General features: G+C 37.1%; 1 long non-coding RNA gene across 1 annotated transcript in view; it reads left to right on the top strand.

Moving 5' to 3' along the window:
• LOC145524784 (uncharacterized) overlaps positions 1 to 25277 on the top strand; it is a 211193-nt gene that overhangs the window by 152675 nt on the left and 33241 nt on the right. Inside the window, exon 2 of the long non-coding RNA XR_014067837.1 lies at positions 7904 to 7994. This is a non-coding gene — a long non-coding RNA (uncharacterized LOC145524784). The remainder of the gene's footprint in view (positions 1 to 7903; positions 7995 to 25277) is intronic.

The raw sequence follows: 25277 nt of genomic DNA, 5'->3' as shown, positions 1-25277 counted from the left end.
AAAAGTCTTCCCATCTGGGTATAAAAGAGATTAGTTCCAAGAGGCACTAGCAGTGGACTTTAGATGTTTAATTATCCTTTGAAGTTATATCCAATTTTTTTCCTCTGTTTCTTTGAAATGGCTTGAAATTTGTCATGAATTTCCAGCTGACTTCTGGTTTCAAATTTCCTAGAATTATGGTCTCCTTTTAAACCCCAAATCAGATTTTGGCAGTGCCTTCATTTCTTCAACACCTTACTGATCATGTCTTTTGATTATCTGTTGCCTTCCTTCATTTCTTCATTTTCATTCTTTGGATAGTTAATGTCATTGTCATCCATCATCAACTCTTTGACTCTTGGGTGGTTCTGTTTGCTTTGTCTTCCTTTTCTTCTCCTTCTCTGATGGCTGTGAGATATCAAGTGTTTTCCCTGGGGATTTTCATTTCTCTCTTACATTTATTTTTAGCTTGCTCTGGGGCTATTGAACCCAGACTTCTTCTCATTTAATCCTGCTTTTCTATGGATTATCTCATCGTCATATCCAAACATAACTGCCAAATGTACAATCTTCATCTCGGCTTGGGTCAATCCTCCTGATCTTTTATGAGCCACACTGAGACTTTTGAAGTACTAGTTCCTCTCTCTACTGATGGTTGCTGGCAGAGAGACAGGCTGCCTGAGATTGATGGGGACGGGGGATGGGCAGGCATAGCTGCCAAATAGTTATGGCATCATAAACAGTGCAGAGTGCCTTGCCAAAAACTACACATTGACCTTGTTTGGCTTCCAGAGCGATGAGGTAAGGCTTCATATTGAAATAAGTTGGAGATTGTGAAAGACTAAACTACCATCAAATACTTAAAAGGAATAGTTTTCAAATGCAAGACATTTTTAAAAGCAAAAATGATTGTCACTCTGCAAAAGTTATAGATTTCCTTTTTGCTCGAAGAATTTGACATTTGCAATGACTTACCGGAGTCAGTATTGATGGACCTAAGCTGAACATAACTTGAGCTATGCAGTAGTTCCACTCATCTCCAGAGATAGGAATACTGAAAGTATACAAAATACAATAATAAGAAGGATCATGTGAAAGGAGAGAAAATATACGTGGCATTAAATGTCTCTAATTCACATTATATAGAGTATGCAGGTTTTATTAAGTTAAGAAATAACCCAGGTGCAGGAGGAGAAGGGGTGACAGAGAATGAGATAGTTGGATGGCATCATTTACTCAATGGACATGGGTTTGAGCAAACTCCAGGAGATAGTGAAGGACAGGGAAGCCTGGCATGCTGCAGTCCATGAGTTGCAAAGAGTCAGACAAAGGCTGAGCAACTGGACAACAACAAACCCAGGTGCTAATCAACAGTGCACAAATCCATAGAAAGCTAGCTGGAGTTCTGGTCAGGAAGTCCATAGCCCATCAGTGGCTAATATAAGTGCTTCTGTTTTTTATGTCTCCGTTGACAACCAGTATGGCAATTAACATAATGATGATCAGAAATTAACTTTTATTGGTGGATCTGGCAGCTTACAAATTAGCATAATTTCACTGCTTAATGAAATTAGAAGTTTTCAGGAAAAAATGTTTTGGTTAAAAATGTTTGAGACACTCTGCACACTTGTATGAATGTAGAACAAGAAACCAGCAAGGCTTATACTCTTTTCTCTTAAAATAGGACCCAATGCTTGATCCATAAATAATACTGTAACGAGCTATTGGTTTAGAAGATTTCATGTTGTCTGGAGTTGACTACCAGGTACTAGATCCTGCTTCTGTAAGGTTGTCATATCTGGCTTCAGTTAATTTTTCATCCAGGTGAAAATCTGTCCAGTTAAAAGGACAGCGCTGGAATTTTGGTGAAATTACAGTACAGACTATTTTTGCCTGATTGTTAATGAATATTTATTTAATAACTGTCTATAAGTATAGGAGAATGTTGTATAAGACTTGCTTTTATTGTAACCTGGTAGATCATTTTATTGAATGGTTAACTTCCAAACCAACTTCAGAAGACATGAGACTGAAGTGTGTAATATTGGCTATTCTTATTACTTAAAATTTCTACTCTTTTGAAGAATTAAAAACTTGTTATTTTCTTTAAATTTATTTTTACTTCTTTGGTTATTGCTAAGGAAGATGTTAATATTTAAGTGTTAACTGTGTGTATCTCCAGTTTTGTCAAAGCTTAGTTCATGATCTTCATTGATTTAGCCTGCAAATATTTTACCCAGATATTTCTTACTGTTGAGGTTTATGGGTTTTTTTTTTAATTGACAGAATTTTGATAATTTTAGATCTTTAACTCTAACAATCTGTTCCTTTGTTTTTGGGTTTAGGCTTTTTTCCTCCACTCCCATGACTGGCAAATTTGCTTACTTAACTTTTATTATTTTTTAGATGTAATTTATTATTAGTTTAAAAAATTTTACATTTAATTTTCATCATTCTGGAGTTGTTTCAGAACTACTTATCAAGCGAATCTTCCACTTATTTATTTGCAATGCGTTATTTATTATATATTTGATTCTATATATTGCTGTTAGTACCATGTTCTTCACATTGTTAGAACTTTATAACATGTTTTAATATTTGTTAGGGTTAAATTCCTTTCACCCATTACTCTTCTTTTTAAAAATTTTCTGAACTCCTTTTGTCGTTTATTCTTGTATGAAATCTAAAAGTATTTTATCCAGCTTAAAAAGAAGTTCCTCTTGAAATTTTGGTATAATTTTTGCCTATTTATGAATTAATTAAAAGATAGTATCCTACTAATGTTCTATTTCCTCATCCATGAACATGAGATATTTCATCATATATCCAGGTTGTTATTTAGATGAATAACCCAGAAAAGATATTCATTATTCTTATACATGTGTTGAAAAGACTATTTCTACATATTTTATGTTAATGAGGATTATGAACATCCTTTGTCCGTTCTAGATTTTAAATGGGACTGTCTAATATAGTTTCTATTAAGAAAATGGTGACTGGTTCTAGATAGACTACTATTTTTGCATATAAATAAAATACTTTTTAATCCTAGTTTTTAAAATAGCTTTAAAACTAGGATGGGTCTGACTTTTACGAAAATGATTTTTAACAGCTGTGTTGTGATAATCAAACATTTTGTACGTTTGTTTTGGATATGACATTTTACATGAAAAGATTCCCAGTTATTAAACTCCGTATCCAGAGAGATGTTTTCTAAGTTAAAGCTTAATGAATCCCAGTATATATAATAATTTATTCCATCTCTTGCATAGAGATTATATTATTGTGTATCTAAAATTTTTACCTAAATGTTTCTTTTTGTTTTTATTAAACATCTCCTCAATCTATTTTAAATCTGGAAAGCAACAATTTTAAAAAAATATTAAGGCTGAGTTTTCCCCACCTTTTATTTATTTATTTATTTATTGCCTCAGGCTCAGGAACAGATATTTAGTTTGGAAAGATTTTTCTCTTTTCAATTATACTTGGGAAATTTAATGTTTCACAAAATGGCTTGCTAATGTTTTTCTTTCACATAACTTATTCCTTCTCCTACTGGTTTCAGGAAATTATCTGTGGCCAAGGCAGTTTTGTTATTTTTGTTAGCATGTGACTCACATCCTTCTGTCTTCCTTCATTTAGTCTTAAACAGACATAAAGGATATGATCAAGGGACTGAGGCTATGCAGCAATGACATAAAAGAATCATTATTTAATGAACACTTTTGTATTTTATACAAATGTACTATATATGACCCAAGTGTTAAACAATTGGGACTTAATGATTGTTATGTTTTAAAAATTGAAATTTTTGTATTGAAGTACTTAATGCCACCTTTCTAGGGGAGGCCCTCATTAATCACATTTTTCTTGGGGCTCAGGTTTTGTGACCCTTGAATAGCATTCTATACAAATTCCATTAAAGTATAGGAGATCAAGAGAGTGATAATATGTTTTAGAAATCTTTTCATTGGACAGTACCCCAGTACTTGAGGACACAGATTTATCTCTATAGACTACAAAATACAACTCTTCAATACAGACATTTGTACTATGTAGACATGGACCAAGTATCTAGAAGACATCCCAGAGTTAAACTATTATGATATATACCAGCAAATGGCATTGACCATGATATTGATTAAATCCATTTTAACTTCAGGGATATGAAGAATTGGAACAGTTACACAAAAATAGGAAGTAGGAAGTCAATCATATTATGAAGAAAAGAGAGTCAGCATTGTTATTTCTTTATCCGATTATAGACTGAAAATAACAAGAACAACTTCAGGGATGCTGTATCATCCACTGGAAAGAGTAGGGGAAGAAGACACAGGCGGTTGTGAATCCCCTCTACCACTTTCTTGTGTAGTTGGACAAGTTAACTTCATTCAGCCTCAGTTTTCTTATTGATAAAATAGAAATGATAGTAACCATATCATAGAATTGTTTTATCCCATGAATGAGTGTATGTTTGTGTGTGTGTGTGTTTCCTAGTCCTTTGCTGTTCAAAACATTCCAGACCAGTAATATGAGCATGACCTGTAAACTTGTTATAAATACAGAATCTTAGTCCCACCTATGGGGCTTTCCAGATGGCGCTAATGGTAAATAATTTGCCTGTTGGTGCAGGAGACTTAAGAGAGGTGGGTTTGATCCTTCAGTTGGAAAGATCCCCTGGAGTAGGAAATGGCAACCCACTCCAGTATTCTTGCCTGAAAAATCCCATTAACAGAGGAGCCTGATAGTTACTGAATTACAATCTGCATTTAACAAGATCTCTTAGGAGATTAATTTTTACATTTAAGGAGCACTGCCCAGCCTAGCACAGTGCTTAGCACAGGATTGTGCTCAGTTAAAATAGTTTTTCTTCTCTCAAATTAAATGAGTTTCAATACATGAAGTTGCCTCCTTACCACATAAAAAAAATTTCCCCAACAAAAACTCAAGCAACAAGTATTGTCACAAAATATGAGATAGGCACGTTCTCTCATTTTGACCTTACTCTAGGTGGTCCTTCTATACAGAATATACGTTTGGGATTCCCTCCTCTTTTTCATTATTTATGCTTACTTCCTGAAATAGGATGCTAAAATTGAGTTTTGAATAAGACAGCAATACAAAAAAGATGTGAATTTTCAAACACATTGTAAATGCAAAATTCATCATTTCCATAACTCCTGGAGAATATCGTGAGTCAGAGAGTGGATTGGAAGAGTGGATTTGGGGCAGAAGGTATCCTTGAAGAAATCTGTGCTGTGAGCCCACACCGCTTTGGAGACAGAGTGCCTGCTCTTCTCCATCAAAGCCACTGATGGAGAGACTTTCAAGAGCATGTAGGGAGCTTAACATGTGACTTCTACACTGAGCCTTTCTGACGTCTGGCTGCTACCAGGTGTATTCAGAGAACAAAACAATGCTAGTTGCTGTGTTGGTGATGGAGCCATTAGAAAAAGGAATGTTGTGCTTTACCTGTACATCTATAGATGGCAAGGTCAAGAAATGTTTAAGTGTTTTCCATGGGAAAATGTTTAAAAGTTTTTATGTGCTGAAGAATGAATTCTCAAAAAAAAATAACCCACCCCAAATGAAAACAGTGCTCCCCTGACACCCAAGTTAGTAGCATTTGTCTGTTTCTGTGGTGTAAATATCACCATTATGACCAGTTACAAGCTATCAATATGGCATCACTGAACATGGGGTTGGAAAGAAATGAGTACAGTCTGCTGTGTGTGAGCCTTTAAGAGCTAGCTCTAGAATATCACTGCAGAAAGAGACAGAGTGAAGGAGGGAGGGAGGAAGGGAGAGAGGGAGGGGGGCAGAAAGGAAAGACGGAGGGAGGAAGGGAGGGAGAAAGAAGAGAACAGAAACCAAATGCCAAGGGGCTTTATTGAATGCAGATTCCAGTCTCAGTAAGATGGAGGATTCACAACCATTTGGAATAAAGTTACATCCTCTCAGAGCAAAGAAATTGTCCTTGGAGTAGCTCATCAGAGACTCTTTGATGACTCCATCCAGATGCTCTTTGAGAGGGCCAGTTTTAAAAATCTGCAGGTTCGGAGAATGTGGAGCCTGATAACCAAAAGAAGGCCCATTATAATCTCACATGTTCTCTTTTCTTACCACTAATCCCTGGAAGAAGAAAAAGAGGCCAGAGAATTGGGGGAAGCAGGCCCAAACTAGGGTTAGAGCAAGGAAGACTTAATGTTAAATCCAGTTTGAAATTTTGATTACTATCCTGAACTAGACATTCTAATGACTAAATTGAGTTTCTGTTTGTCTAAAAGTGTCCATAGGAATGTTTATTATCTAAGAGTGAGCCTGTAAGTTTTCATTTGGAGCTAGAGGAAACCACCCCTACTGAACAAACTTGAGAGGATAATTGTGGGGGAAAAGAAATTCACATTCAACTAAGTTGTAAATTGCGATTGTTCAATATAGCAGTTAACATAGACCTCTAAGTCTTCTAGCTGAAGATTTAATCTATAGGTCAAACTTCAGCCCATCATGAATACTCCCTGACATTGCCTTAACAATTAAAATGTGTTTTGTAGCACTCTTTTTTTCCCCCCAGATTTCTGTATAAATTTTGTTCCCCTAAGATTAGATATTATTTCTTCTATTTTGTAACCTTTCCTCCTCTGCTAAAAATTTCTGATCCTCATTTCCTGGTAAAGGGTGTGGTTGGCAACTGCTTGATAAAAGAATGGAATTAAATTTTATTTTCAGTAATTTTTTGTTTGTTTCAAGAAATGATTAAAATGCTCATGAAAAGAGGAGTAATATAAATTTCTTTTTACTTAACTAATCCTTTATGGGAAATTTGGCCTTTCAGTTCAGTTCAGTCGCTCAGTCATGTCTGACTCTTTGCGACCCCATGAACTGCAGCACGCCAGGCCTCTCTGTCCGTCACCAACTCCCGGAGTCTACACAAACCCATGTCCATCGAGTCGGTGATGCCATCCAACCATCTCATCCTCTGTCGTCCCCTTCTCCTCCTGCCCCCAATCCTACCCAGCATTAGGGTCTTTTCCAATGAGTCAACCCTTCGCATGAGGTGGCCAAAGTATTGGAGTTTCAGCTTCAACATCAGACCTTTCTTTTCAATAAACACCCAGGATTGATCTCCTTTAGGATGGATTGACTGGATCTCCTTGCAGTCCAAGGGACTCTCAAGAGTCTTCTCCAACACCACAGTTCAAAAACATTGGCCTTTACCATGGTCATATTACTGGGGAAAATAGATTATTTTAAACTTCCTTGTTATGTTGTATTCTTGAAAATGGCATGTTTGCAATGGACATGTTACTGAAAATATAATTTAGAAATTAATGCTTTATAGGATTAGCAATTATAACTTTTCATTCAAATGTTATCTAGTTTTATCATACCTTCCAAATAAGCAGGGAAGTTTCAGGTCCACTATGGTGGAAAGTATGGCCTCTGGCAAAAAGACACTTGATAGAAATGCTATGTCCTCAACATATTTAAGGCTTCCCAGGAGGCTCAGTGGTAAAGAATCTGACTGCCTATGCAGGAGACGTGGGTTCAATCCCTGGGTCAGAAAGATCCCCTGGAGAAGGAAATGGCAGCCCACTCCAGTATTCTTGCCTGGAGAATCCCATGAACAGAGGAACCTGGAGGGTTACAATCCATGGGATTGCAAAGAGTTGGACAGGACTTAGTGATTAAACAGCAACAAATGTAAATTTATGTACACTTATATATATACACATAATATATATATTATCTCCTAGCATAATAGCTGTCTCTAGCATTCTTAGAGAACTGGAAATGTTACTTAGAGAGCTGTATGAGTAGGAGGCTAGACCCTGAGAACTTGGTATTGGCACCAAGGTTCAGGGAAAAAGGGAGATAATGACTGTACCTAAGACAGACCAGGAAACGTTTGTTACTTTTTCAGATGAGGAAGGAGGAGATGAGAGAACATGTGGAATGAAGGATGGAGAGGAGAACCAACAAGATGAAGAGAACTGATACTACATAAGTAAAAGGTCAGTGGCAATCCCTGGTGATGCTATAATAAAAGGGAATTTTCAGATGGTTGAAGTTTTCTATTTACTTTCAAGTTGATTTTGTGGCTGGAACATAAGTCTTTTTGTGCGCTCTATTCCAGGAATCATTTATGCCTTCACATTCTTAATGTGTTGAATATTTGTTTTGTAGAAACCAGGAAGATACATCCTGGTTTGTGATGTATTGGGTTGGGATATATTGGTTGGGGTGGAGGAGATATAAAGCAAGTGTGAAAAGAGAATTCTAGATCAAGAAGCCACAAAAAATGAAGAGCTTTATCTCGTTTCCTCATACTTGTTGAATTTGTTCAGAACACAGAAGAATTTTTTATTTCCAAAATACATGGACTCGCTTGGAGTGAAGTGGTTAGTCAAATTAATGGGTATTGTGCAGCTGACATTTGAGTTACAGAAAAATCTCCCATTGCCTACATTGATATCTTGACTTGTGTTTTAACCTTTGTTTTTGAAAAAGACATCTAACAGACTTATTGTAAATTTTATACATACATCACAGCAGCCTTTTTCTTAAACATTCATGAGGTCAAAGCATTAGGAATTAGGAAACAGTTTTCTTGTGAAAAGCTTAGCTGATCAATTCATCCATTTGAATGGAAAAAATATTTGAGCAGTGAATTAATGGCAAGGAATAACTATAAATTGGCTGCCCACATTAGCACCATGGCACAGTGCCTGACATCTGGATCTATGCCATACAGCATCAATAGCATCACTCATAAAATTAGGAATCAATGAGCCAGAATAAAACAGTGTTGTTGTGCAAGTGCCATAAAATTAAATTGTTCTAATATATTAAAATAAATTATGCATTATGAAGGAAAAGGATAAGTTTTTCCTTGTGAGCTAGTATTGTAAGGCTGTAAGTGAACTTCCTAGATTCAGTTCAGTTCAGTTCAGTCCCTCAGTCGTGTCCAACTCTTTATGACCCCATCAATTGCAGTATGCCAGTCCTCTCTGTCCATCACCAACTCCCGGAGTCTACCCAAACCCATGTCCATCGAGTCGGCATCCTAGATTAAGTCTGTTTATTTTTTGTCTTTCTCAAAGCTTTTTTTCTTTTACTCATGTCTGTATTTTCTCTTTGACATAGTCAATGTCATTTAATAGAAGTCAAAAGACATAGGTTTACTGGAAACAAAATATGAATAATTGGATCTCTCATGGTGTACGTTGACTATACTTGAAGAAGATAATTTGAGTAATTATGTAGTAAAGAAAAATCTCAACTTAAAAAACTATAAAAAAAAAAAGAATTCAACTGCACTCTACATAGGAAAAAAAGATAGTGTGCAAAAGAGAAACAGAGCAATAAGTTTGTTAATTAAAATCTGGATGGAATCAAACTATTTTAATTTGATTCTGAGGTTACCTAAATCAAGGAAACCACATATGTTGTATAAGGAAGTTTCATGTAAGCCGAAAGTTAACTAGTTCTATACAATTTCTTCCTTATTCTGTTTTGTTAGTTTTTATATGCAACTAAAATCAAACTTCTTCTTTTGAAGAATAATTAAATTTTAATCTTTAATCCTTTTGAATTTTTGACATAAAAAAATCAGGTAAATTTTCTATATTATCTTTTAATTTTTACTTTTTAAAATTTATTTTTATTGAAGTATAGTTGAATTACAGTGTTGCATTAATCACTGCTTATAACAGAGTGACTTAGTTATACATGTTCAGTTCAGTTCAGTTCAGTCGCTCAGTCGTGTCTGACTCTTTGCGACCCCATGAATTGCAGCACGCCAGGCCTCTCTGTCCATCACCAACTCCCGGAGTCTACACAAACCCATGTCCACTGAGTCGGTGATGCCATCCAACCATCTCATCCTCTGTCGTCCCCTTCTCCTCCTGCCCCCAATCCTACCCAGCATTAGGGTCTTTTCCAATGAGTCAACTCTTCCCATGAGGTGGCCAAAGTATTGGAGTTTCAGCTTCAACATCAGCCCTTCCAATGAATACCCAGGATTGATCTCCTTTAGGATGGATTGATTGGATCTCCTTGCAGTCCAAGGGACTCTCAAGAGTCTTCTCCAACACCACAGTTCAAAAGCATCAATTCTGCGGTGCTCAGCTTTCTTCACCATCCAACTCTCACATCCATACATGACCACTGGAAAAACCATAGCCTTGACTAGACGGACTTTTGTTGGCAAAGTAATGTCTCTGCTTTTAAATATGCTATCTAGGTTGGCCATAACCTTCCTTCCAAGGAGTAAGCGTCTTTTAATTTCATGGCTGCAATCACCATCAGCAGTGATTTTGGAGCCAAAAAAAATAAAGTCTGACACTGTTTCCACTGTTTCCCCATCTATTTCCCATGGAGTGATGGGACCAGATGCCATGATCTTAGTTTTCTGAATGTTGAGCTTTAAGCCAACTTTTTCACTCTCCTCTTTCACCTTCATCAAGAGGCTCTTTAGCTCTTTTTCACTTTCTGCCATAAGGGTGGTGTCATCTGCATATCTGAGGTTATTGATATTTCTCCTGGCAATCTTGATTCCAGCTTGTGTTTCTTCCAGCCCAGCGTTTCTCATGATGTACTCTGCATATAAGTTAAATAAGCAGGGTGACAATATACAGCTTTGACGTACTCCTTTTCCTATTTGGAACCAGTCTATTGTTCCATGTCCAGTTCTAACTGTTGCTTCCTGACCTGCATACACGTTTCTCAAGAGACAGGTCAGATGGTCTGGTATTCCCATCTCTTTCAGAATTGTCCACAGTTTATTGTGATCCACACAGTCAAAGGCTTTGGCATAGTCAATAAAGCAGAAATAGATGTTTTTCTGGAACTCTCTTGCTTTTTCGATGATCCAGCGGATATTGGCAATTTGCTGTTATATATGTATATACATTCTTTTGCATGTTTTTTCCATTATAGTTTATCACAGGATGTTGAATATACTTCCCTGTGTTATATAGTAAGGCCTTGTTTTCTATCCATTCTATACATACCAGTTTGCATATAGGTATTTATAATACAAAATTTGCTAATACAAAATCCCAATTTAACCCTCTTCCATCCCTCTTCCCTCTGACAGCCACAGTCTATTCTCTGTGTCCCTGATTCTGTTTCATGAATAGGTTCATTTATGTCACATTTTAGATTGTACATATAAGTAATATTATATGATATTTATCTTTATCTTTCTGACTTCACTTAATATGATCTCTAGTTGTATCCATGTTGCTGCAAATGGCATTGTTTCTTTTTGTGGCTAAGTAATATTCCATTGTATATATGTGCCACATCTTCTTTACCATTCCTCTTTTAATGGACCTTTAAGTTTTCCATATCTTGTCTATTGTGAATAGTGCAGCTATGAACATAGGGGTGCATATATCTTTTTGAATTATGGTTTTGGCCTGGATATATGTACAGGGGTGAGATTGCTGGATCATATGGTAATTCTATTTTTAGTTTTCTGAGGAACTCACACTGCTTTCCATCATGGCTGTACCAACTTACATTCCCACTAGCAGTGTAGGAGAGGGTTCTCGTTTCTCTATATGCTCTCTGGCGTTTGTTATTTGTAGACTTTTTAATCATGACTATTTTGACTAGTGTAAGGTGGTACCTCATTGCAGTTTTGCTTTGCATTTCTCTAGTAATTAGCGATGTTGAGCTAATTATTCATGTGCATATTGCCCATCTGCATTTCTTCTTTGGAGCAATATCTCTTTAGGTCTTCTGTCCTTTTTTTCTGTTGGATTTTCTGTTTTTCTGTTGTCAAGTTGTGTGAACTGTTTGTATATTTTGAAAATTAAGTCCTCGTCAGTTGCATTATTTGCAAATATTTTCTCCCATTCTGTAGGTTATCTTTTTGTTTTGTTTGTGGTTTGGCATAGTCAATAAAGCAGAAATAGATGTTTTTCTGGTACTCTCTTGCAGTGTCAGACTTTATTTATTTGGGCTCCAAAATCACTGCTGATGGTGATTGCAGCCATGAAATTAAAAGACACTTACTTACTCCTTGGAAGGGAGGTTATGGCCAACCTAGACAGCATATTTAAAAGCAGAGACATTACTTTGCCAACAAAAGTCCGTCTAGTCAAGGCTATGGTTTTTCCAGTGGTCATGCATGGATGTGAGAGTTGGACGGTGAAGAAAGCTGAGCGCCGCAGAATTGATGCTTTTGAACTGTGGTGTTGGAGAAGACTCTTGAGAGTCCCTTGGACTGCAAGGAGATCCAATCAATCCATCCTAAAGGAGATCAATCCTGGGTATTCATTGGAAGGGCTGATGTTGAAGCTGAAACTCCAATACTTTGGCCACCTCATGGGAAGAGTTGACTCATTGGAAAAGACCCTAATGCTGGGTAGGATTGTGGGCAGGAGGAGAAGGGGACGACAGAGGATGAGGTGGTTGGATGGCATCACCGACTCAATGGACATGGGTTTGTGTAGACTCCGGGAGTTGGTGATGGACAGAGAGGCCTGGCGTGCTGCAATTCATGGGGTCGCAAAGAGTCGAATACGACTGAGCGATTGAATGAACTGAACTGAACTTGCTTTTTTGATGATCCATCGGATGTTGGCAATTTGATCTCTGGTTTCTCTGCCTTTTCTAAAACCAGCTTGAACATCTGGAAGTTCATGGTTCACGTATTGCTGAAGACTGGCTTGGAGAATTTTGAGCATTACTTTACTAGCGTGTGAGATGAGTGCAATTGTGCGGTAGTTTGAGCATTCTTTGGCATTGCCTTTCTTTGGGATTGGAATGAAAACTGACCTCTTCCAGTCCTGTGGCCACTGCTGAGTTTTCCAGATTTGCTAACATATTGAGTGCAGCACTTTCACGGTGTCATCTTTCAGGATTTGAAATAGCTCAACTGGAATTCCATCACCTCCACTAGCTTTGTTAGGGACCTATAAGCTGCAGTGACAAACTTACGAGAACTGTAACTGCAAAATAGAAATAACAGAATCCAGTTTATTTGGAGGCTGGTTACCCAGACACTAGTTACCCCTCATTTGAGTATGTGTTGTTGATGATGCCATATCCCATATATACAGCACAAGTGACTTAATTTCATCTATATATATAAGCTAAACAACACGACTTCAGTCTTTGTGTAGATCATTAGCAGATATAAATGTTTGGTATCTGAGGTCATGTGATTGCAATTTGGGTTTGTTTATGAAATTTAATCCATGTAACACTTCCAATCCCAGAACTATTTGGTTATTCATATTTATATATTTGAAGGTGAATACAATGGAGACATTATTCATTGTAGGTAGACTATTTTATGATAGTGAAAGCTGTCATTTCTCTGTTATTAGAAATATTGCACAAGCATCATTTGTGGTATAAGAATCTACTCATGGGCATTATTTTTCACTAAGAGGCATTATTTACTATTATTTACTTACTATTTTGGCCAACATCAGATCTTGAAGTTAATAATACACTAAAAACACACAGCCTTGGGGGACACAGCATGATTTATCATAACCAACAGAAAAAATATCTTAATTGCTTAGTTACACTGATAGTTGTTTATTTCTGTCATAACTCAAATACAGCATTTTCAAAGAAACTTAACTCCAGACATCTGTGAACATTCCCTACATACATTTCAGAAAATGATCACTATAGTTTACAACTACTGGCAAAGAGTGTGATTCTCCCAGTATTTATATATTGTAAATCTGCCAGCTGTCTTAAAGTACATGAATCATCAGCATACGAAGGGATAAAAAGATAAAGATGAGAGTTAATGGTTAGGAATTGGTAGAGGGTTAAAAGCTTTCTTATTGGAATGAAATTAAGGATTTTAGAATCTATCACCAAAAAAAAAAAAATCAGTAGTCAAGTAGGTTGTTTGTCATTTACTAGTTCCTATTTATTGTAGAATATCCATGTACACATGAAAATATTAATCAAGTTTAAAGGCAAAGAATTGAGAGTATGGTAGCAGTTTATAAATATTCTAAGGGTGTAAGTGTCCTGTAAAGGCAGACTTTACCATTGAACATGAGAAAAAGAGTGAACGTGAAGCAGAGCCATAAATTTAAGGCAAATGAAAATGTAGATCAAGTATTTAGAAGAAAACTTATTTCATGAATAATCATCTCCATTAATTATTTTGGCTTAAAAATGCAACAGTTTATTAAAGAACATGTTTTTTTTCCTTGTGTACATCCCAAGTCTCTTTTTACTCTTTAAATTTTAAAAAGCTCTGGCCCATTTAGAGGTATAACAGCTAAGTGAAGTAGACATTTGAGCCCACAAAGCTAAACTACTGAAGATTGATTGGGCATCAAACCATAAAATATTCCATGTGAGAAGAAAAAGCTTTTTGGAGGTACAGTTCTGGTGCTCTTGTCTATAAGAGATTGGAATGTTTATGGGGGAGAAAGCAGCATTTAAAATGCTTCATAACTTGAGAAAGCTTGTTTTGTTATGTAAAACATAAACAAGGCATTATTTTTACACATTATCAGAATACCTGTGAACATGTGCCTTTATTAAGATGCTTTTTTGTATCTTCACTCTTTTTGAGTTGTTAATAATTTGCGTATGTGCTTCCCCCCCAATATCCTTGTAGCTCCCTCTGGTAAACTGTGACTCCCCTGAGATTGCTTTTCACTCTGTTTTAGAAAATCATGGAGCAAGTGAATGAGCCACCAGGAAAAAAAATACTACAAGCCCTTACATGTGTCTCCCTACAAGCTGTTTTCTCTTTACTGTAATTGTTATGCTGGAACTGATAGTAACAGCCAGTGCTAATTACAAGCTTTGTCACTAGCTTAAATATAAATATTCTACCCTGAGCAGTCAGATGAGAGACTAAGCCCCCACCATTCAGTGCCAGTTGAGCCATATCTGGGTTCTGTAACTGTATTCAGCTATTTTAATTTTTCCATGAAATTGAAGTTAAAATGAATTTGATACACACACAAAAGTAAAAGTTCTAGGGATTGCTTCAGATGAATGTGTATGTCCTTAAGTCACTAAACATGAAGGGTTAGGCTTCTAGTTTTTCAACATTATCTTATAATAATTTCTCTGCAATGAAATCATACGGTTTGTAGTGTTTGGGATGTCATTAAATGGTCAGCTTGCTAGTACACAGGGTCTGGAGTTTTTAGCCAGCATTTCAAACAGTTTAATGTTCTGGTGACAAATAAGTATCTGCCTGAAAAGTTTTGAATGGCGATACTATCTTATCATTAAGAACATACAGATCAATATTGTAATTGGAGGCTATAGACTCAGTTTTTCTAAGATTAGCATACACAAAATAGTGCTGGCAAGTCAAATCTAGTCTTCTGGGTTAGTAATTAAATTATATTGCAACACAGCTATGCCCATTCATTTAGATGTTGTCTATGATTGCTTTCATTATAATGGTAGAGTTGTATGGTTACAACAGAGATGATATTACCTGCAAAGCCTGAATTATCAGTTATGTGATCTTTTATAGAAAAAATTGCTAGCTTTTGCTCTAAAGCAACATGAGCATATTAATTTCTTAAGTTATAAGCTGAAGAAAAGGGTGGACTTAAAGCAATCTTTGGGGCTTCCCTGGTGGCTCAGTGAGAAAGAATCCGCTTGCAACGCAGGAGATGTGGGTTTGATCTCTGGGTCAGGAAGATCCCCTGGAGAAGGAAATGGGAACCCACTCCAGTATTCTTGCCTGGAAAATCCTATGGACAGAGAAGCCTGGCAGGCTGCAGTCCATGGGGTATCAAAAGAGTTGGACACGACTTAGTGACTAAACAACAGAAAACCATCTTTAAAATTTGATATTTGAGTTCCATTTCTGCCTGCTCATGATTGCATTAGTTTTTAAAATGCAACATTTTACAGCTGACTTATTAGTTGAATTTTACGTGAAGCTCTCGTAACTTTCTTAATAATCACATACTGTTCCTGTCATCAAGGCTAAGAGTAGTTAAAGGCAAAAGCAGTGTTACAAGTCCCTTGGAGGAGTTGTCACCATTGAACTGTAAAGTAGAAAGGTGGTGGCACCTGAAATATGCTTAATTCAAGTAATATGTTGATGAGAGAGCAAACCCTCCCTTAAGAAGTCAGACCTGAACATCCGTTATAAGTCCCTCGACCCACCATGGCTGTCCCAACCCTTATGGCCTACAATTCTAGTGATTTACTCAAAGTTGGAGGTAGCTTTAGTGAAGTTCAGCTTGCGTGAGAAGTAGTCACTCTTAACTGTGACCTAAGAAACGTTATCAAGGATGGTAGTGAGTAGAGAGACAAGGTCCCTGTTAAGCCCACTATAACCCATTTTTCTTGATTTAAAATATAATTGAGATTTCTATTAGTTACCGTTCAAATTGTTATATGTCTAAATCTCATAGGCTAAATGTTTTTATAATTAATTTATATAGTTATCCTTAGGAAGATGGCCCATAATAAAACAACCCTCTAAACTCAAATCAACCAGTGGAAAAACAAGTGTATTTGGTGAGGATAGATACAGGATAAATATAAGCAAAACCTAGGTTTTCTTTGTGTTAGCAGTGTAGAATGGGAAAATATTTCATTCATAATAATGATGAAAATTATTTAGCAGTAAGTTTAACCAAAAAGATTCAGAGCCAGTTGTGTAGAATTTTATTAAGGATCATAAAAAATTAATTTAGTAGAAGGCATACTAATTCTTGGATGGGAATACTTAATAACATAAAAATATCAGTGTTATAATTACATAAATACAATATAGTTCCTATTAGAATCCCAACAAAGTTTCTGTAACAAATTGCATAAAAGGCTTTTTAAAAATTATGTGGAAAAAATTAATACCCAACAATAGCCAATAATACTTTGGAAAAAAATTAATAATAAGAGGGGAGTTGCCTTCCTAGGTATTAGAATACAGAATAGACCTCCCTATGAAATCAACATGGTTTGGGCATAAACATAGAAAAATAGATTAGTGGAACAGAATAGAGGATCAAGAAGTGATCCTCAGCATATAAAAAAAATGTATTTTAATTCAGAGGAAAATATATGGTTTATTAAGTTATGCCTCACACTGATTATTCTTCTGAAATAAAGAAAATTGGGACCCCTAATTGCCATTTGTCCCATATCATGAGAGGCTTGAGCCCATTTCCCTGAATACCTCAACCCACATTTTCAAGTTTCATCCACATTCCCTCCATATGGGGGATGGCCATACACTTGGCCACTTTTTGAGCTTAAGGAATACCTGCTCCTACAGCCTTGTCTGCCCTCAGAGGGATGTGCTCAGGGTGGAGAGGGCCTCCCTCGCAGAGACCATTTGGGCAGGCGTTCTGGGATCCTGGTACCTACAGCAGACTCCAGATTGGTAGGGGTACGTGGACTCAGAAGGGGCATTAACTTTTGGCCTTTCAGACTACTTGCCCTTTAAGAGGTGTATGTTCAAAGGAGGGCAAGATAGGTGCCTTCTAAAAAGTGTAGACTAGGGCACGCTATCTTTTGACTGATACCAGTATTGTCATGTTATTTTTCTGTCTGCCACGACAATTGTAACAACATCTCCATCAGTCAGGATTTAAGAGTAAAGATAACTTTGAGCACAATTTCCTAAAAGTGGAAATATATCATGATTAAGAAATATTTGCAGTATTTTGGAGTCATTTGTCATAACAGCATAACTTTGTCTTTTCTTACTGATCAACATACATGTGTGTGCAAACATGTCTGTGTGTGCACGTGTGTGTTTATATATGTTCATAGTGAGTGAGTTAAAGTCGCTCAGTCGTGTCCAACTCTTTGCAACCCCATGGACTATACAGTCCGTGGAATTCTCTAGGCCAGAATACTGGAGTGGGTAGCCTTGGCCTTCTCCAGGGGATCTTCCCAACCCAGGTCTCCTGCACTGCAGGTGGATTCTTTACCAGCTGAGCCACAAGGGAAGCCCATATGTTTATAAGCATATATATAAACATGGATATTTATCAACTTGTTTGTCAAGATGGGTTACTAGTCAGGAAAGATGTAATCAGAGGTTAGAAGAACAGAAAGAAATGGAGAGTGTAAGATAAAAAAATTAAAAGGGAAAATAGTAAAATGATAGAGTGCATTCTTTAGAAGTATGTATTCCCTATGGCTCAGATGGTAAAGAATCTCTCTGCAACACAGGAGAGCCAGGTTCAATCCCTGGGTCAGGAAGATCCTCTGGAGAAGGGAATGGCAGCCCATTCCAGTATTCTTGCCTGGAGAATTCCATGGACTGACGAGCCTGGTGGGCTACAGTCCATGGGGTCACAAAGAGTTGGACACAGCTGAGTGACTAACACACATATAAGATATAATGCCACTTATCTAAAATGAAGGGCTTCCCTGATGGCTCAGTGGTAAAGAATCCACCCACCAATATAGGAGATGTGGGTTCAGTCCCTGGGTTGGGAAGATCCCCTGGAGAAGACATAGCAACCCACTCCAGTATTCTTGCCTGGGAAATCCCACAGACAGAGGAGCCTGGCATGCTACAGTCCATGGGATCATGAAAGAGTCAGACATGACTTAGTGACTAAACACAGCAACAACAATGTAAAATGAGATGTTTATGATATTCGTGCATAAGAAGATGCATGAAAAGATGGGCACTAAATGCTAATAGTGATAATTTCAGGGAAGGATACCAAGTGATATCTTACTTGGCACTTTATGTCATTTGAATTTTCTAAGTGATATTTAAGTAGCAAGAGAGTAACAATGAAACTATTTTCTATACAGAAGAAAAAAAAGATTAATTTGACGGAAAGTGAGCCAGGTTTTCTCCTTGAATTGAACTGCCTAAATTACTTCTGGTCCCTTGACTGCAACCTTCTGTGATTTGTTCCCAGAATTTATCCAGAATTCAACAGTTTTGTAGAACAGAAATCATGAAGTTTTATCACAGTTTCTTTAAATGGGTTGGCTAATTTGTGAGGGAAAAAGACATTGTCATTCAGGTATTCCTGTGCTGCCCATATAGGCACATTATATTTATGCTGAGAATATATTTTTGGCCTAGAGGTTGATTCAGTTATCTAACATCAAGGATTCATAATAAAAGTCAGACTCTCAGACTGGTTGTATAATCAAAAGATTTATCTAGTGAGGGAACTTAGGAGATCTGGAAAAGATGCTGTAAAACCCATAAGAGGAAAAATTATTCTTTCAACATTCCTTACTTAGGGCCTGGTCCAGTCTCCCAGATGCCTCCTTTTAGCCAATATTTCTGCTTGCCATTTATAAATGTTGGGTAACATTTAAAAGAAAACAATAATTATATCTTAAAGTAGATAAAAATAACCAAGATACCATAATAAAATGGCAAGATAAGGGGCGTAAAATAAAATACAAATAACCAAGATAACATAATAAAGCAGTAGGGTAAAGTGGCAAGAATAAAAGTCCAGAATTTACAGAATATCATTAAAATTAGAGATGAGACAATGAAAGCTAAAGAAACTAAAAGATTAAAGAAAAAAAATTGAGTTGAAAAGTAGATAATATCTCAAGGGCCAAAGTAAATGAAGTCATGAAAAAGAACATATCAATTAGAGAATATAATAAAATAAAATTATAAATAAGGACAGAATCCAGGGATTAGCTGGGACCCTTTGGGCTGAAACTGCTGTGAACAGTTCTTGGGCTTCATGTTCAATTCTTCTTCCTAAGCTGGAAGTGTGTTGGCAGGGATCTGGGGGCTTTGAGGCTCCCAGATGGATGATTTCAGGAGAGCAGAGCCCTGAGGTTTTGGCCCTGAAACTTCCTTCTTGTATTTTTCCTGTCATGACCCCACCCATCACTTCCAGTCAGGCTAAGTTGACCCTGATAGCTCCCCAAACATGTGACTGATGCAATCTTTACTTGGACACATACTCAAATATTTGCATTTCTTTGTACTAGTTTCTTTGGGCAAGGAGAAAGAATAATAATAATAAAAAAAAAACTTAACAAAAAACCCGTAAATTTTACATTTAGTCCTTACTCTCATTTTTAAAAGAGAAATCACTCTTATCCATTAGCTCCTCTCAATTTGAAAGCCAGTTTAAATTACATCTGTGTCAGTACCAATTCATATTACAAAATTATAATATTTACTTCATTTCGTGTAAAGGAAGTTCTTTAAAAATCTAATTTTCCTCTCATTATCTAGTGTATAATGCAATTGATACAGACTGATTTGGGTCTCAAAAATCTATCAATAATTCCACCAAGGCTTGAAACAAACTTAAATGGAATGGATAACACTGGGATATAAACAACATATTTTTCTTACTTGGAGTAACTTTAGATCATTTTATTTGATTAACCTGCAGTTATTATGTCATAAGAAAAATCATTTTAATTAAGCAAATGTCCTTGAATAAAATTTCACCCTGACCTGATTCTCACTTGACTGTTGTAGTAAACATACATGCCACATATAAACAGGGCCACATGCGTGTATTCCCTATACACAGGCAGCAGATGATAAACATTACATTGAAAGTGACATACAAGAACAATTGTGGTTTAGAAAAATCTTAAAATCTGGGGAAATCTGATAAAGACTCTTGCTCTGTAGGAGAAGGCCAGGAATGAGGTCATTTAGAGAATTATGCATTGACTATTGTCACCTAGTCATTCATTTCTGGATTAGTGACCACTGTCCTTGGGGAAAAATTTCAGCAGTATAATCTGCAAAACCTTTTCAGGAGCAGTTATTTATTCAAGAATAACAATAACAACCAAACTAGGATTGTCTTTTCTAACTCTGTGTGACTCTGTGGACTGTTGCCTGCCAGGCTCTTCTGTCCATGGGATTCTCCAGGCAAAAATACTGGAGTGGGTTGCTGTGCCCTCCTCTAGGGGATCTTCCTGACCCAGGGATCAAACCAGCAACTCATGGCTCCTGAACTGACAGGTGGGTTCTTTACCACTAGTGGCACCTGGGAAGCTCTTTTAAGGATTAGCTAAACTTAATATTTCAGTTCAGTGTTTCAAATCTAGGCTAAGCTTACTCAAAATAGTCCTAACTCATTTAAACTGGTTTTGAGGTCTCAGTTCGAAGGCAAGCCTAGGTATGGGTGGACATTTCGGCAGGGGGAAAGCAACAGTCATGGTGGTGCTACCATGCAGACTGTGTGACAACATTGCCTGATAGAGCTCCAAAGCAGCCCTAAAAGAGCCATGGAACTCAGCATGTGGCGAAGAGTCACCTACACTACCAGGGTAATCGGGACTCTTCCTGTATCATAACTCACTTTGTTGAACCAGGTTAACAAAGATTTCAGCTACTTTTGGATCAAACATCCTTGAAAAACCACACATCTTCCGGACTCTCAAGCACTTTGGGAAATGGTACTGTTACAATTTATTTTTTAACTCCCTTCCAACACAAGTTCTTAACACTGTCACAATCATGGTAGACTGACCAAGAAGGTCCAGTTTACCCCTTTTCTAGGGCTTACTGATCTCAGGCAAAACAGCACTCTTCCTGCAGAAGCATTTAGCTGAGCAGCATACTCAAAACTGTTGTTTAAAACCCTGGGCTCCTGATCATCTTTATTTCAGATGAAGCACTTGGAAAAGTTTGCAGAACTAGTGTTTGCCCTGGAATTACAGTCACTACCTGTAACTTCCTTGCTTTGCACAGTGAATCTAGATTGTGTCCAATGCTTAGAGAAGATTCACACAGTCTCTAATCTACCCAGTACTACTGTTGCTGGCACACGCCCACCCCGTTTCATAGAAGAACCCATCAGTTCCGAAGATTAGGTATATTCATTTCTTTTTGTCTCATTTGTGTAGATCAGCACTATTAAAATCCAGTTGAGCTATTTCAAATCCTAAAAGATGATGCTGTGAAAGTGCTGCACTAAATATGCCAGCAAATTTGGAAAACTCAGCAGTGGCCACAGGACTGGTAAAGGTCAGTTTTCATTCCAATCCCAAAGAAAGGCAATGCCAAAGAATGCTCAAATTACCGCACAATGGCACTCATCTCACATGCAAGCAAAGTAATGCTCAAAATCCTCTAAGTCAGGTTTCAACAGTACGTGAACTATGAACTTCCACATGTTCAAGCTGGATTTAGAAAAGGCAGAGGAACCAGAGATCAAATTACCAACATCCGTTGGATCATTGAAAAAGCCAGGCTGTTCCAAAAAACATCTACTACTGCTTTATTGACTATGCCAAAGACTTTGACTGTCTGGACCACAACAAACTCTAGAAAATTCTGAAAGAGATGGGAATACCAGACCACCTGACCTGCCTCCTGAGAAATCTGTACGCAGGTCAGGAAGCAACAGTTAGAACTGGACATGGAACAACAGACTGGTCCCAAATAAGGAAAGGAGTATGGCAAGGTTGTATATTGTCACCCTGCTTATTTAACTTATATGCAGAGTACATCATGAGAAATGCTGGGCTGTATGAAGAACACCCTGGAATCAAGGTTGCTGGGAGAAGTATCAATAACCTCAGATATGTAGATGACACCACCCTTATGGCAGAAAGTGTAGAAGAACTAAAGAGCCTCTTGATGAAAATGAAAGAGGAGAGTGAAAAAGTTGGCTTAAAGCTCAACATTCAGAAAACTAAGATCATGGTATCTGGTCCCATCACTTCATGGGAAATAGATGGGGAAACAATGGAAACAATGACAGACTTTATTTTGGGGGGCTCCAAAATCACTGCAGATGGTGATTGCAGTCATGAAATTAAAAGATGTTTACTCCTTGGAAGGAAAGTTATGACCAACCTAGACAGCATATTAAAAAGCAGAGACATTACTTTGCCAACAAAGGTCCATCTAGTTAAAGATATGGTTTTTCCAGTAGTCATGTATGGATGTGAGAGTTGGACTATAAAGAAAGCCGAGCACTGAAGAATTGATGCTTTTGAACTGTGGTGTTGGAGAAGACTCTTGCGAGTCCCTTGCAGTGCGAGGAGATCCAACCAGTCCATCCTAAAGATCAGTCCTGGGTGTTCATTGGAAGGACTGATGCTGAAGCTGAATCTCCAATACTTTGGCCACCTGATGCAAAGAGCTGACTCATTGGAAAAGACGCTGATGCTGGAAAAGATTGAGGGCAGGAGAAGAAGGGGACAACAAAGGATGAGATGGTTGGATGGCATCACTGACTCAATGGACATGAGTTTGAGTAAACTCCTGGAGATGGTGATGGACAGGGAGGCCTGGCGTGCTGCAGTCCATGGGGTCGCAAAGAGTCAGACACGACTGAGAGACTGAACTGATTGGATTGACTGGTAATGCAAGAACAGGTATCTGGGCTTGTTTCATGTTGCCTGACCTTACTGTTGTCCTGTGAAGTCTGCCACAGAGACTAAGAGGAAACCAGAAGGTTTAGACCAGGCTACTTGGGCTCCCAGGGTTGTAGAGATGTAGCACCTAGGGGAACAAGATGAGCACTGAACAAAAGAGTTCATTTGAGAAGCCCACTGTCCCCCACTTTCTGGCCTGGCAAGCCTCTGTTCGTTTCTGCCTACCCCAGGTTCAAGGATAATGTTTAGTTTAACTCACATCTTTAAAAGCCTGGCCATGCACCCCACATCCCCCATCTAGGCAGCCGATAAAACAGCATCCAATGATTACTCAATGTTTGCCAAGCAAACTTCCCTGTTTGAATTTTCTCCCGCCTCTTGGCTTCCCCATTTTTCACTGTTCCCTTTCCTGTCTCTGTGAGCACCTCTGCATGTTTCCTAACTAGACTTTTGGTCCTAGAATTCTGATAGTCTCTTGCATTTCACATAATATCTCTAAAAGCAATAATGGATATTGACCTTCTCCCTCTTTTTTGGTATCATCTGTAAATTTTCTTATCTGCCCAGCATTCTGGCAGACCAGGGAGATGTTGGACAAGACTAAGACCAAGAGAAAATTGTTGAAAATCGTTCACTCTAACAAAAATAAGTTCAACCCAGTTCTACCTTTAACAAATCTGGTTCAAAAGGACTCAGATTAGGTTAGTGTATTAAAATTTACCTTTTAACAAAAATCACATTTCAGATTGACATCTAGTTCCTCTCCATCTAGTTTCAGTTCCAATCAGTAGTCTGTTCAGTAGGCAACAGTAGTAAATTGAAAGAGGAATGCTTTTTCTCTTTTGGTACCTTGAAGTCTTTTGGCTGTGAAAGAATTATTTACTCCAAAGTGTATCATATTTATATATCATGAGTCTATTTTGAGTCTAAGATAGAAATTTCATTTTGAGAAACATCAGATAAAGTATTTTGATCAAATAGATTTTGAAATCTTAGAAAAACATAAATTAAAAAACATACCACTTCCAACCTTATTTCTTTGAATTTCTAAATTTAAAGATTAAATCTTCAGTGCTTGAAAATACGATGGCAGAAGGCAGCATAACTTTAAAATCCAATATTATTAAGGGAAATGGGGAAAGAAAAGTTAATGTTGGAACTATGCAAACTATTTCCACCTGAAATGCAGTTCTTAAACTTCCAGGCTTTGATCAATACTTTTCAAAATATCTCATCAACAGCAAAAAAGTATATATTTTTAGGTACCAAACTGTTTCAAATTCTAAAGAAAGGAGTCTTTTTCTATTAAAAGGATAAGTACAGTGGAAAAGTCATTTTCCTTTCAAGCAGTGTTTATATTCAGGTTTTTTTTTTAACCTACTTAAACATCTTTTTATGCACCATGTTTTTTCAATCAGTTTTTTGGCAACATATCTTAAATTTAAAATTAAAACCACTTCATTGAAGGCTTTCAGAAAAGAGAAAATGAAAAATTAAGTGCTGATTTCAGACTTATTGAAGTCTCTGCCTAAATCTGCTTTGGAGAATTAATAGTGCCAAAGTTATTTCATTTGTGACTTATTTACCATTTGGCTGAAATGAGAGAATAGAAATCATTATCTTATCACATCTTTGCCTCCAGGGCCAGCAATTTCCCTTCAGTGACTGCCTCCTGAGACAATTTTTTTTTTTTTTTATGAAAAAGTGGTATTTGTATTAAATGTAGATATTCTCTTGGTCTCTACTGAGATATCTCTTCACACTTCATGGATGATACTTTAACTTTGTGTTGTCCTTTGTGAAACATTTAGTACTTTTGGTACCTCTTGTATAATATGCAAAACAATAAGTTTTTGGGTGGCTCTTTGCAATTAACATGTGAAAATCAATGGTATCACCATATGAATCTAAGTGATTTGAGTGGAAATGCCTTGGGAAGGGGAATAAAACTATATATTGTTGAATCAGAAGGTTAAGAGATGGAAAAGATCTTTGAGATCATTTAGTCCAAACTT

Source organism: Giraffa tippelskirchi, chromosome 10 (genome assembly GCF_054371585.1).
Source record: "Giraffa tippelskirchi isolate mGirTip1 chromosome 10, T2T-mGirTip1v1.2.pri, whole genome shotgun sequence".
Taxonomy (NCBI): Eukaryota; Metazoa; Chordata; class Mammalia; order Artiodactyla; family Giraffidae; genus Giraffa; species Giraffa tippelskirchi.
The sequence above is the reverse complement of the archived record's forward strand: the minus strand, read 5'-3'. Positions and strand labels throughout refer to the sequence as shown.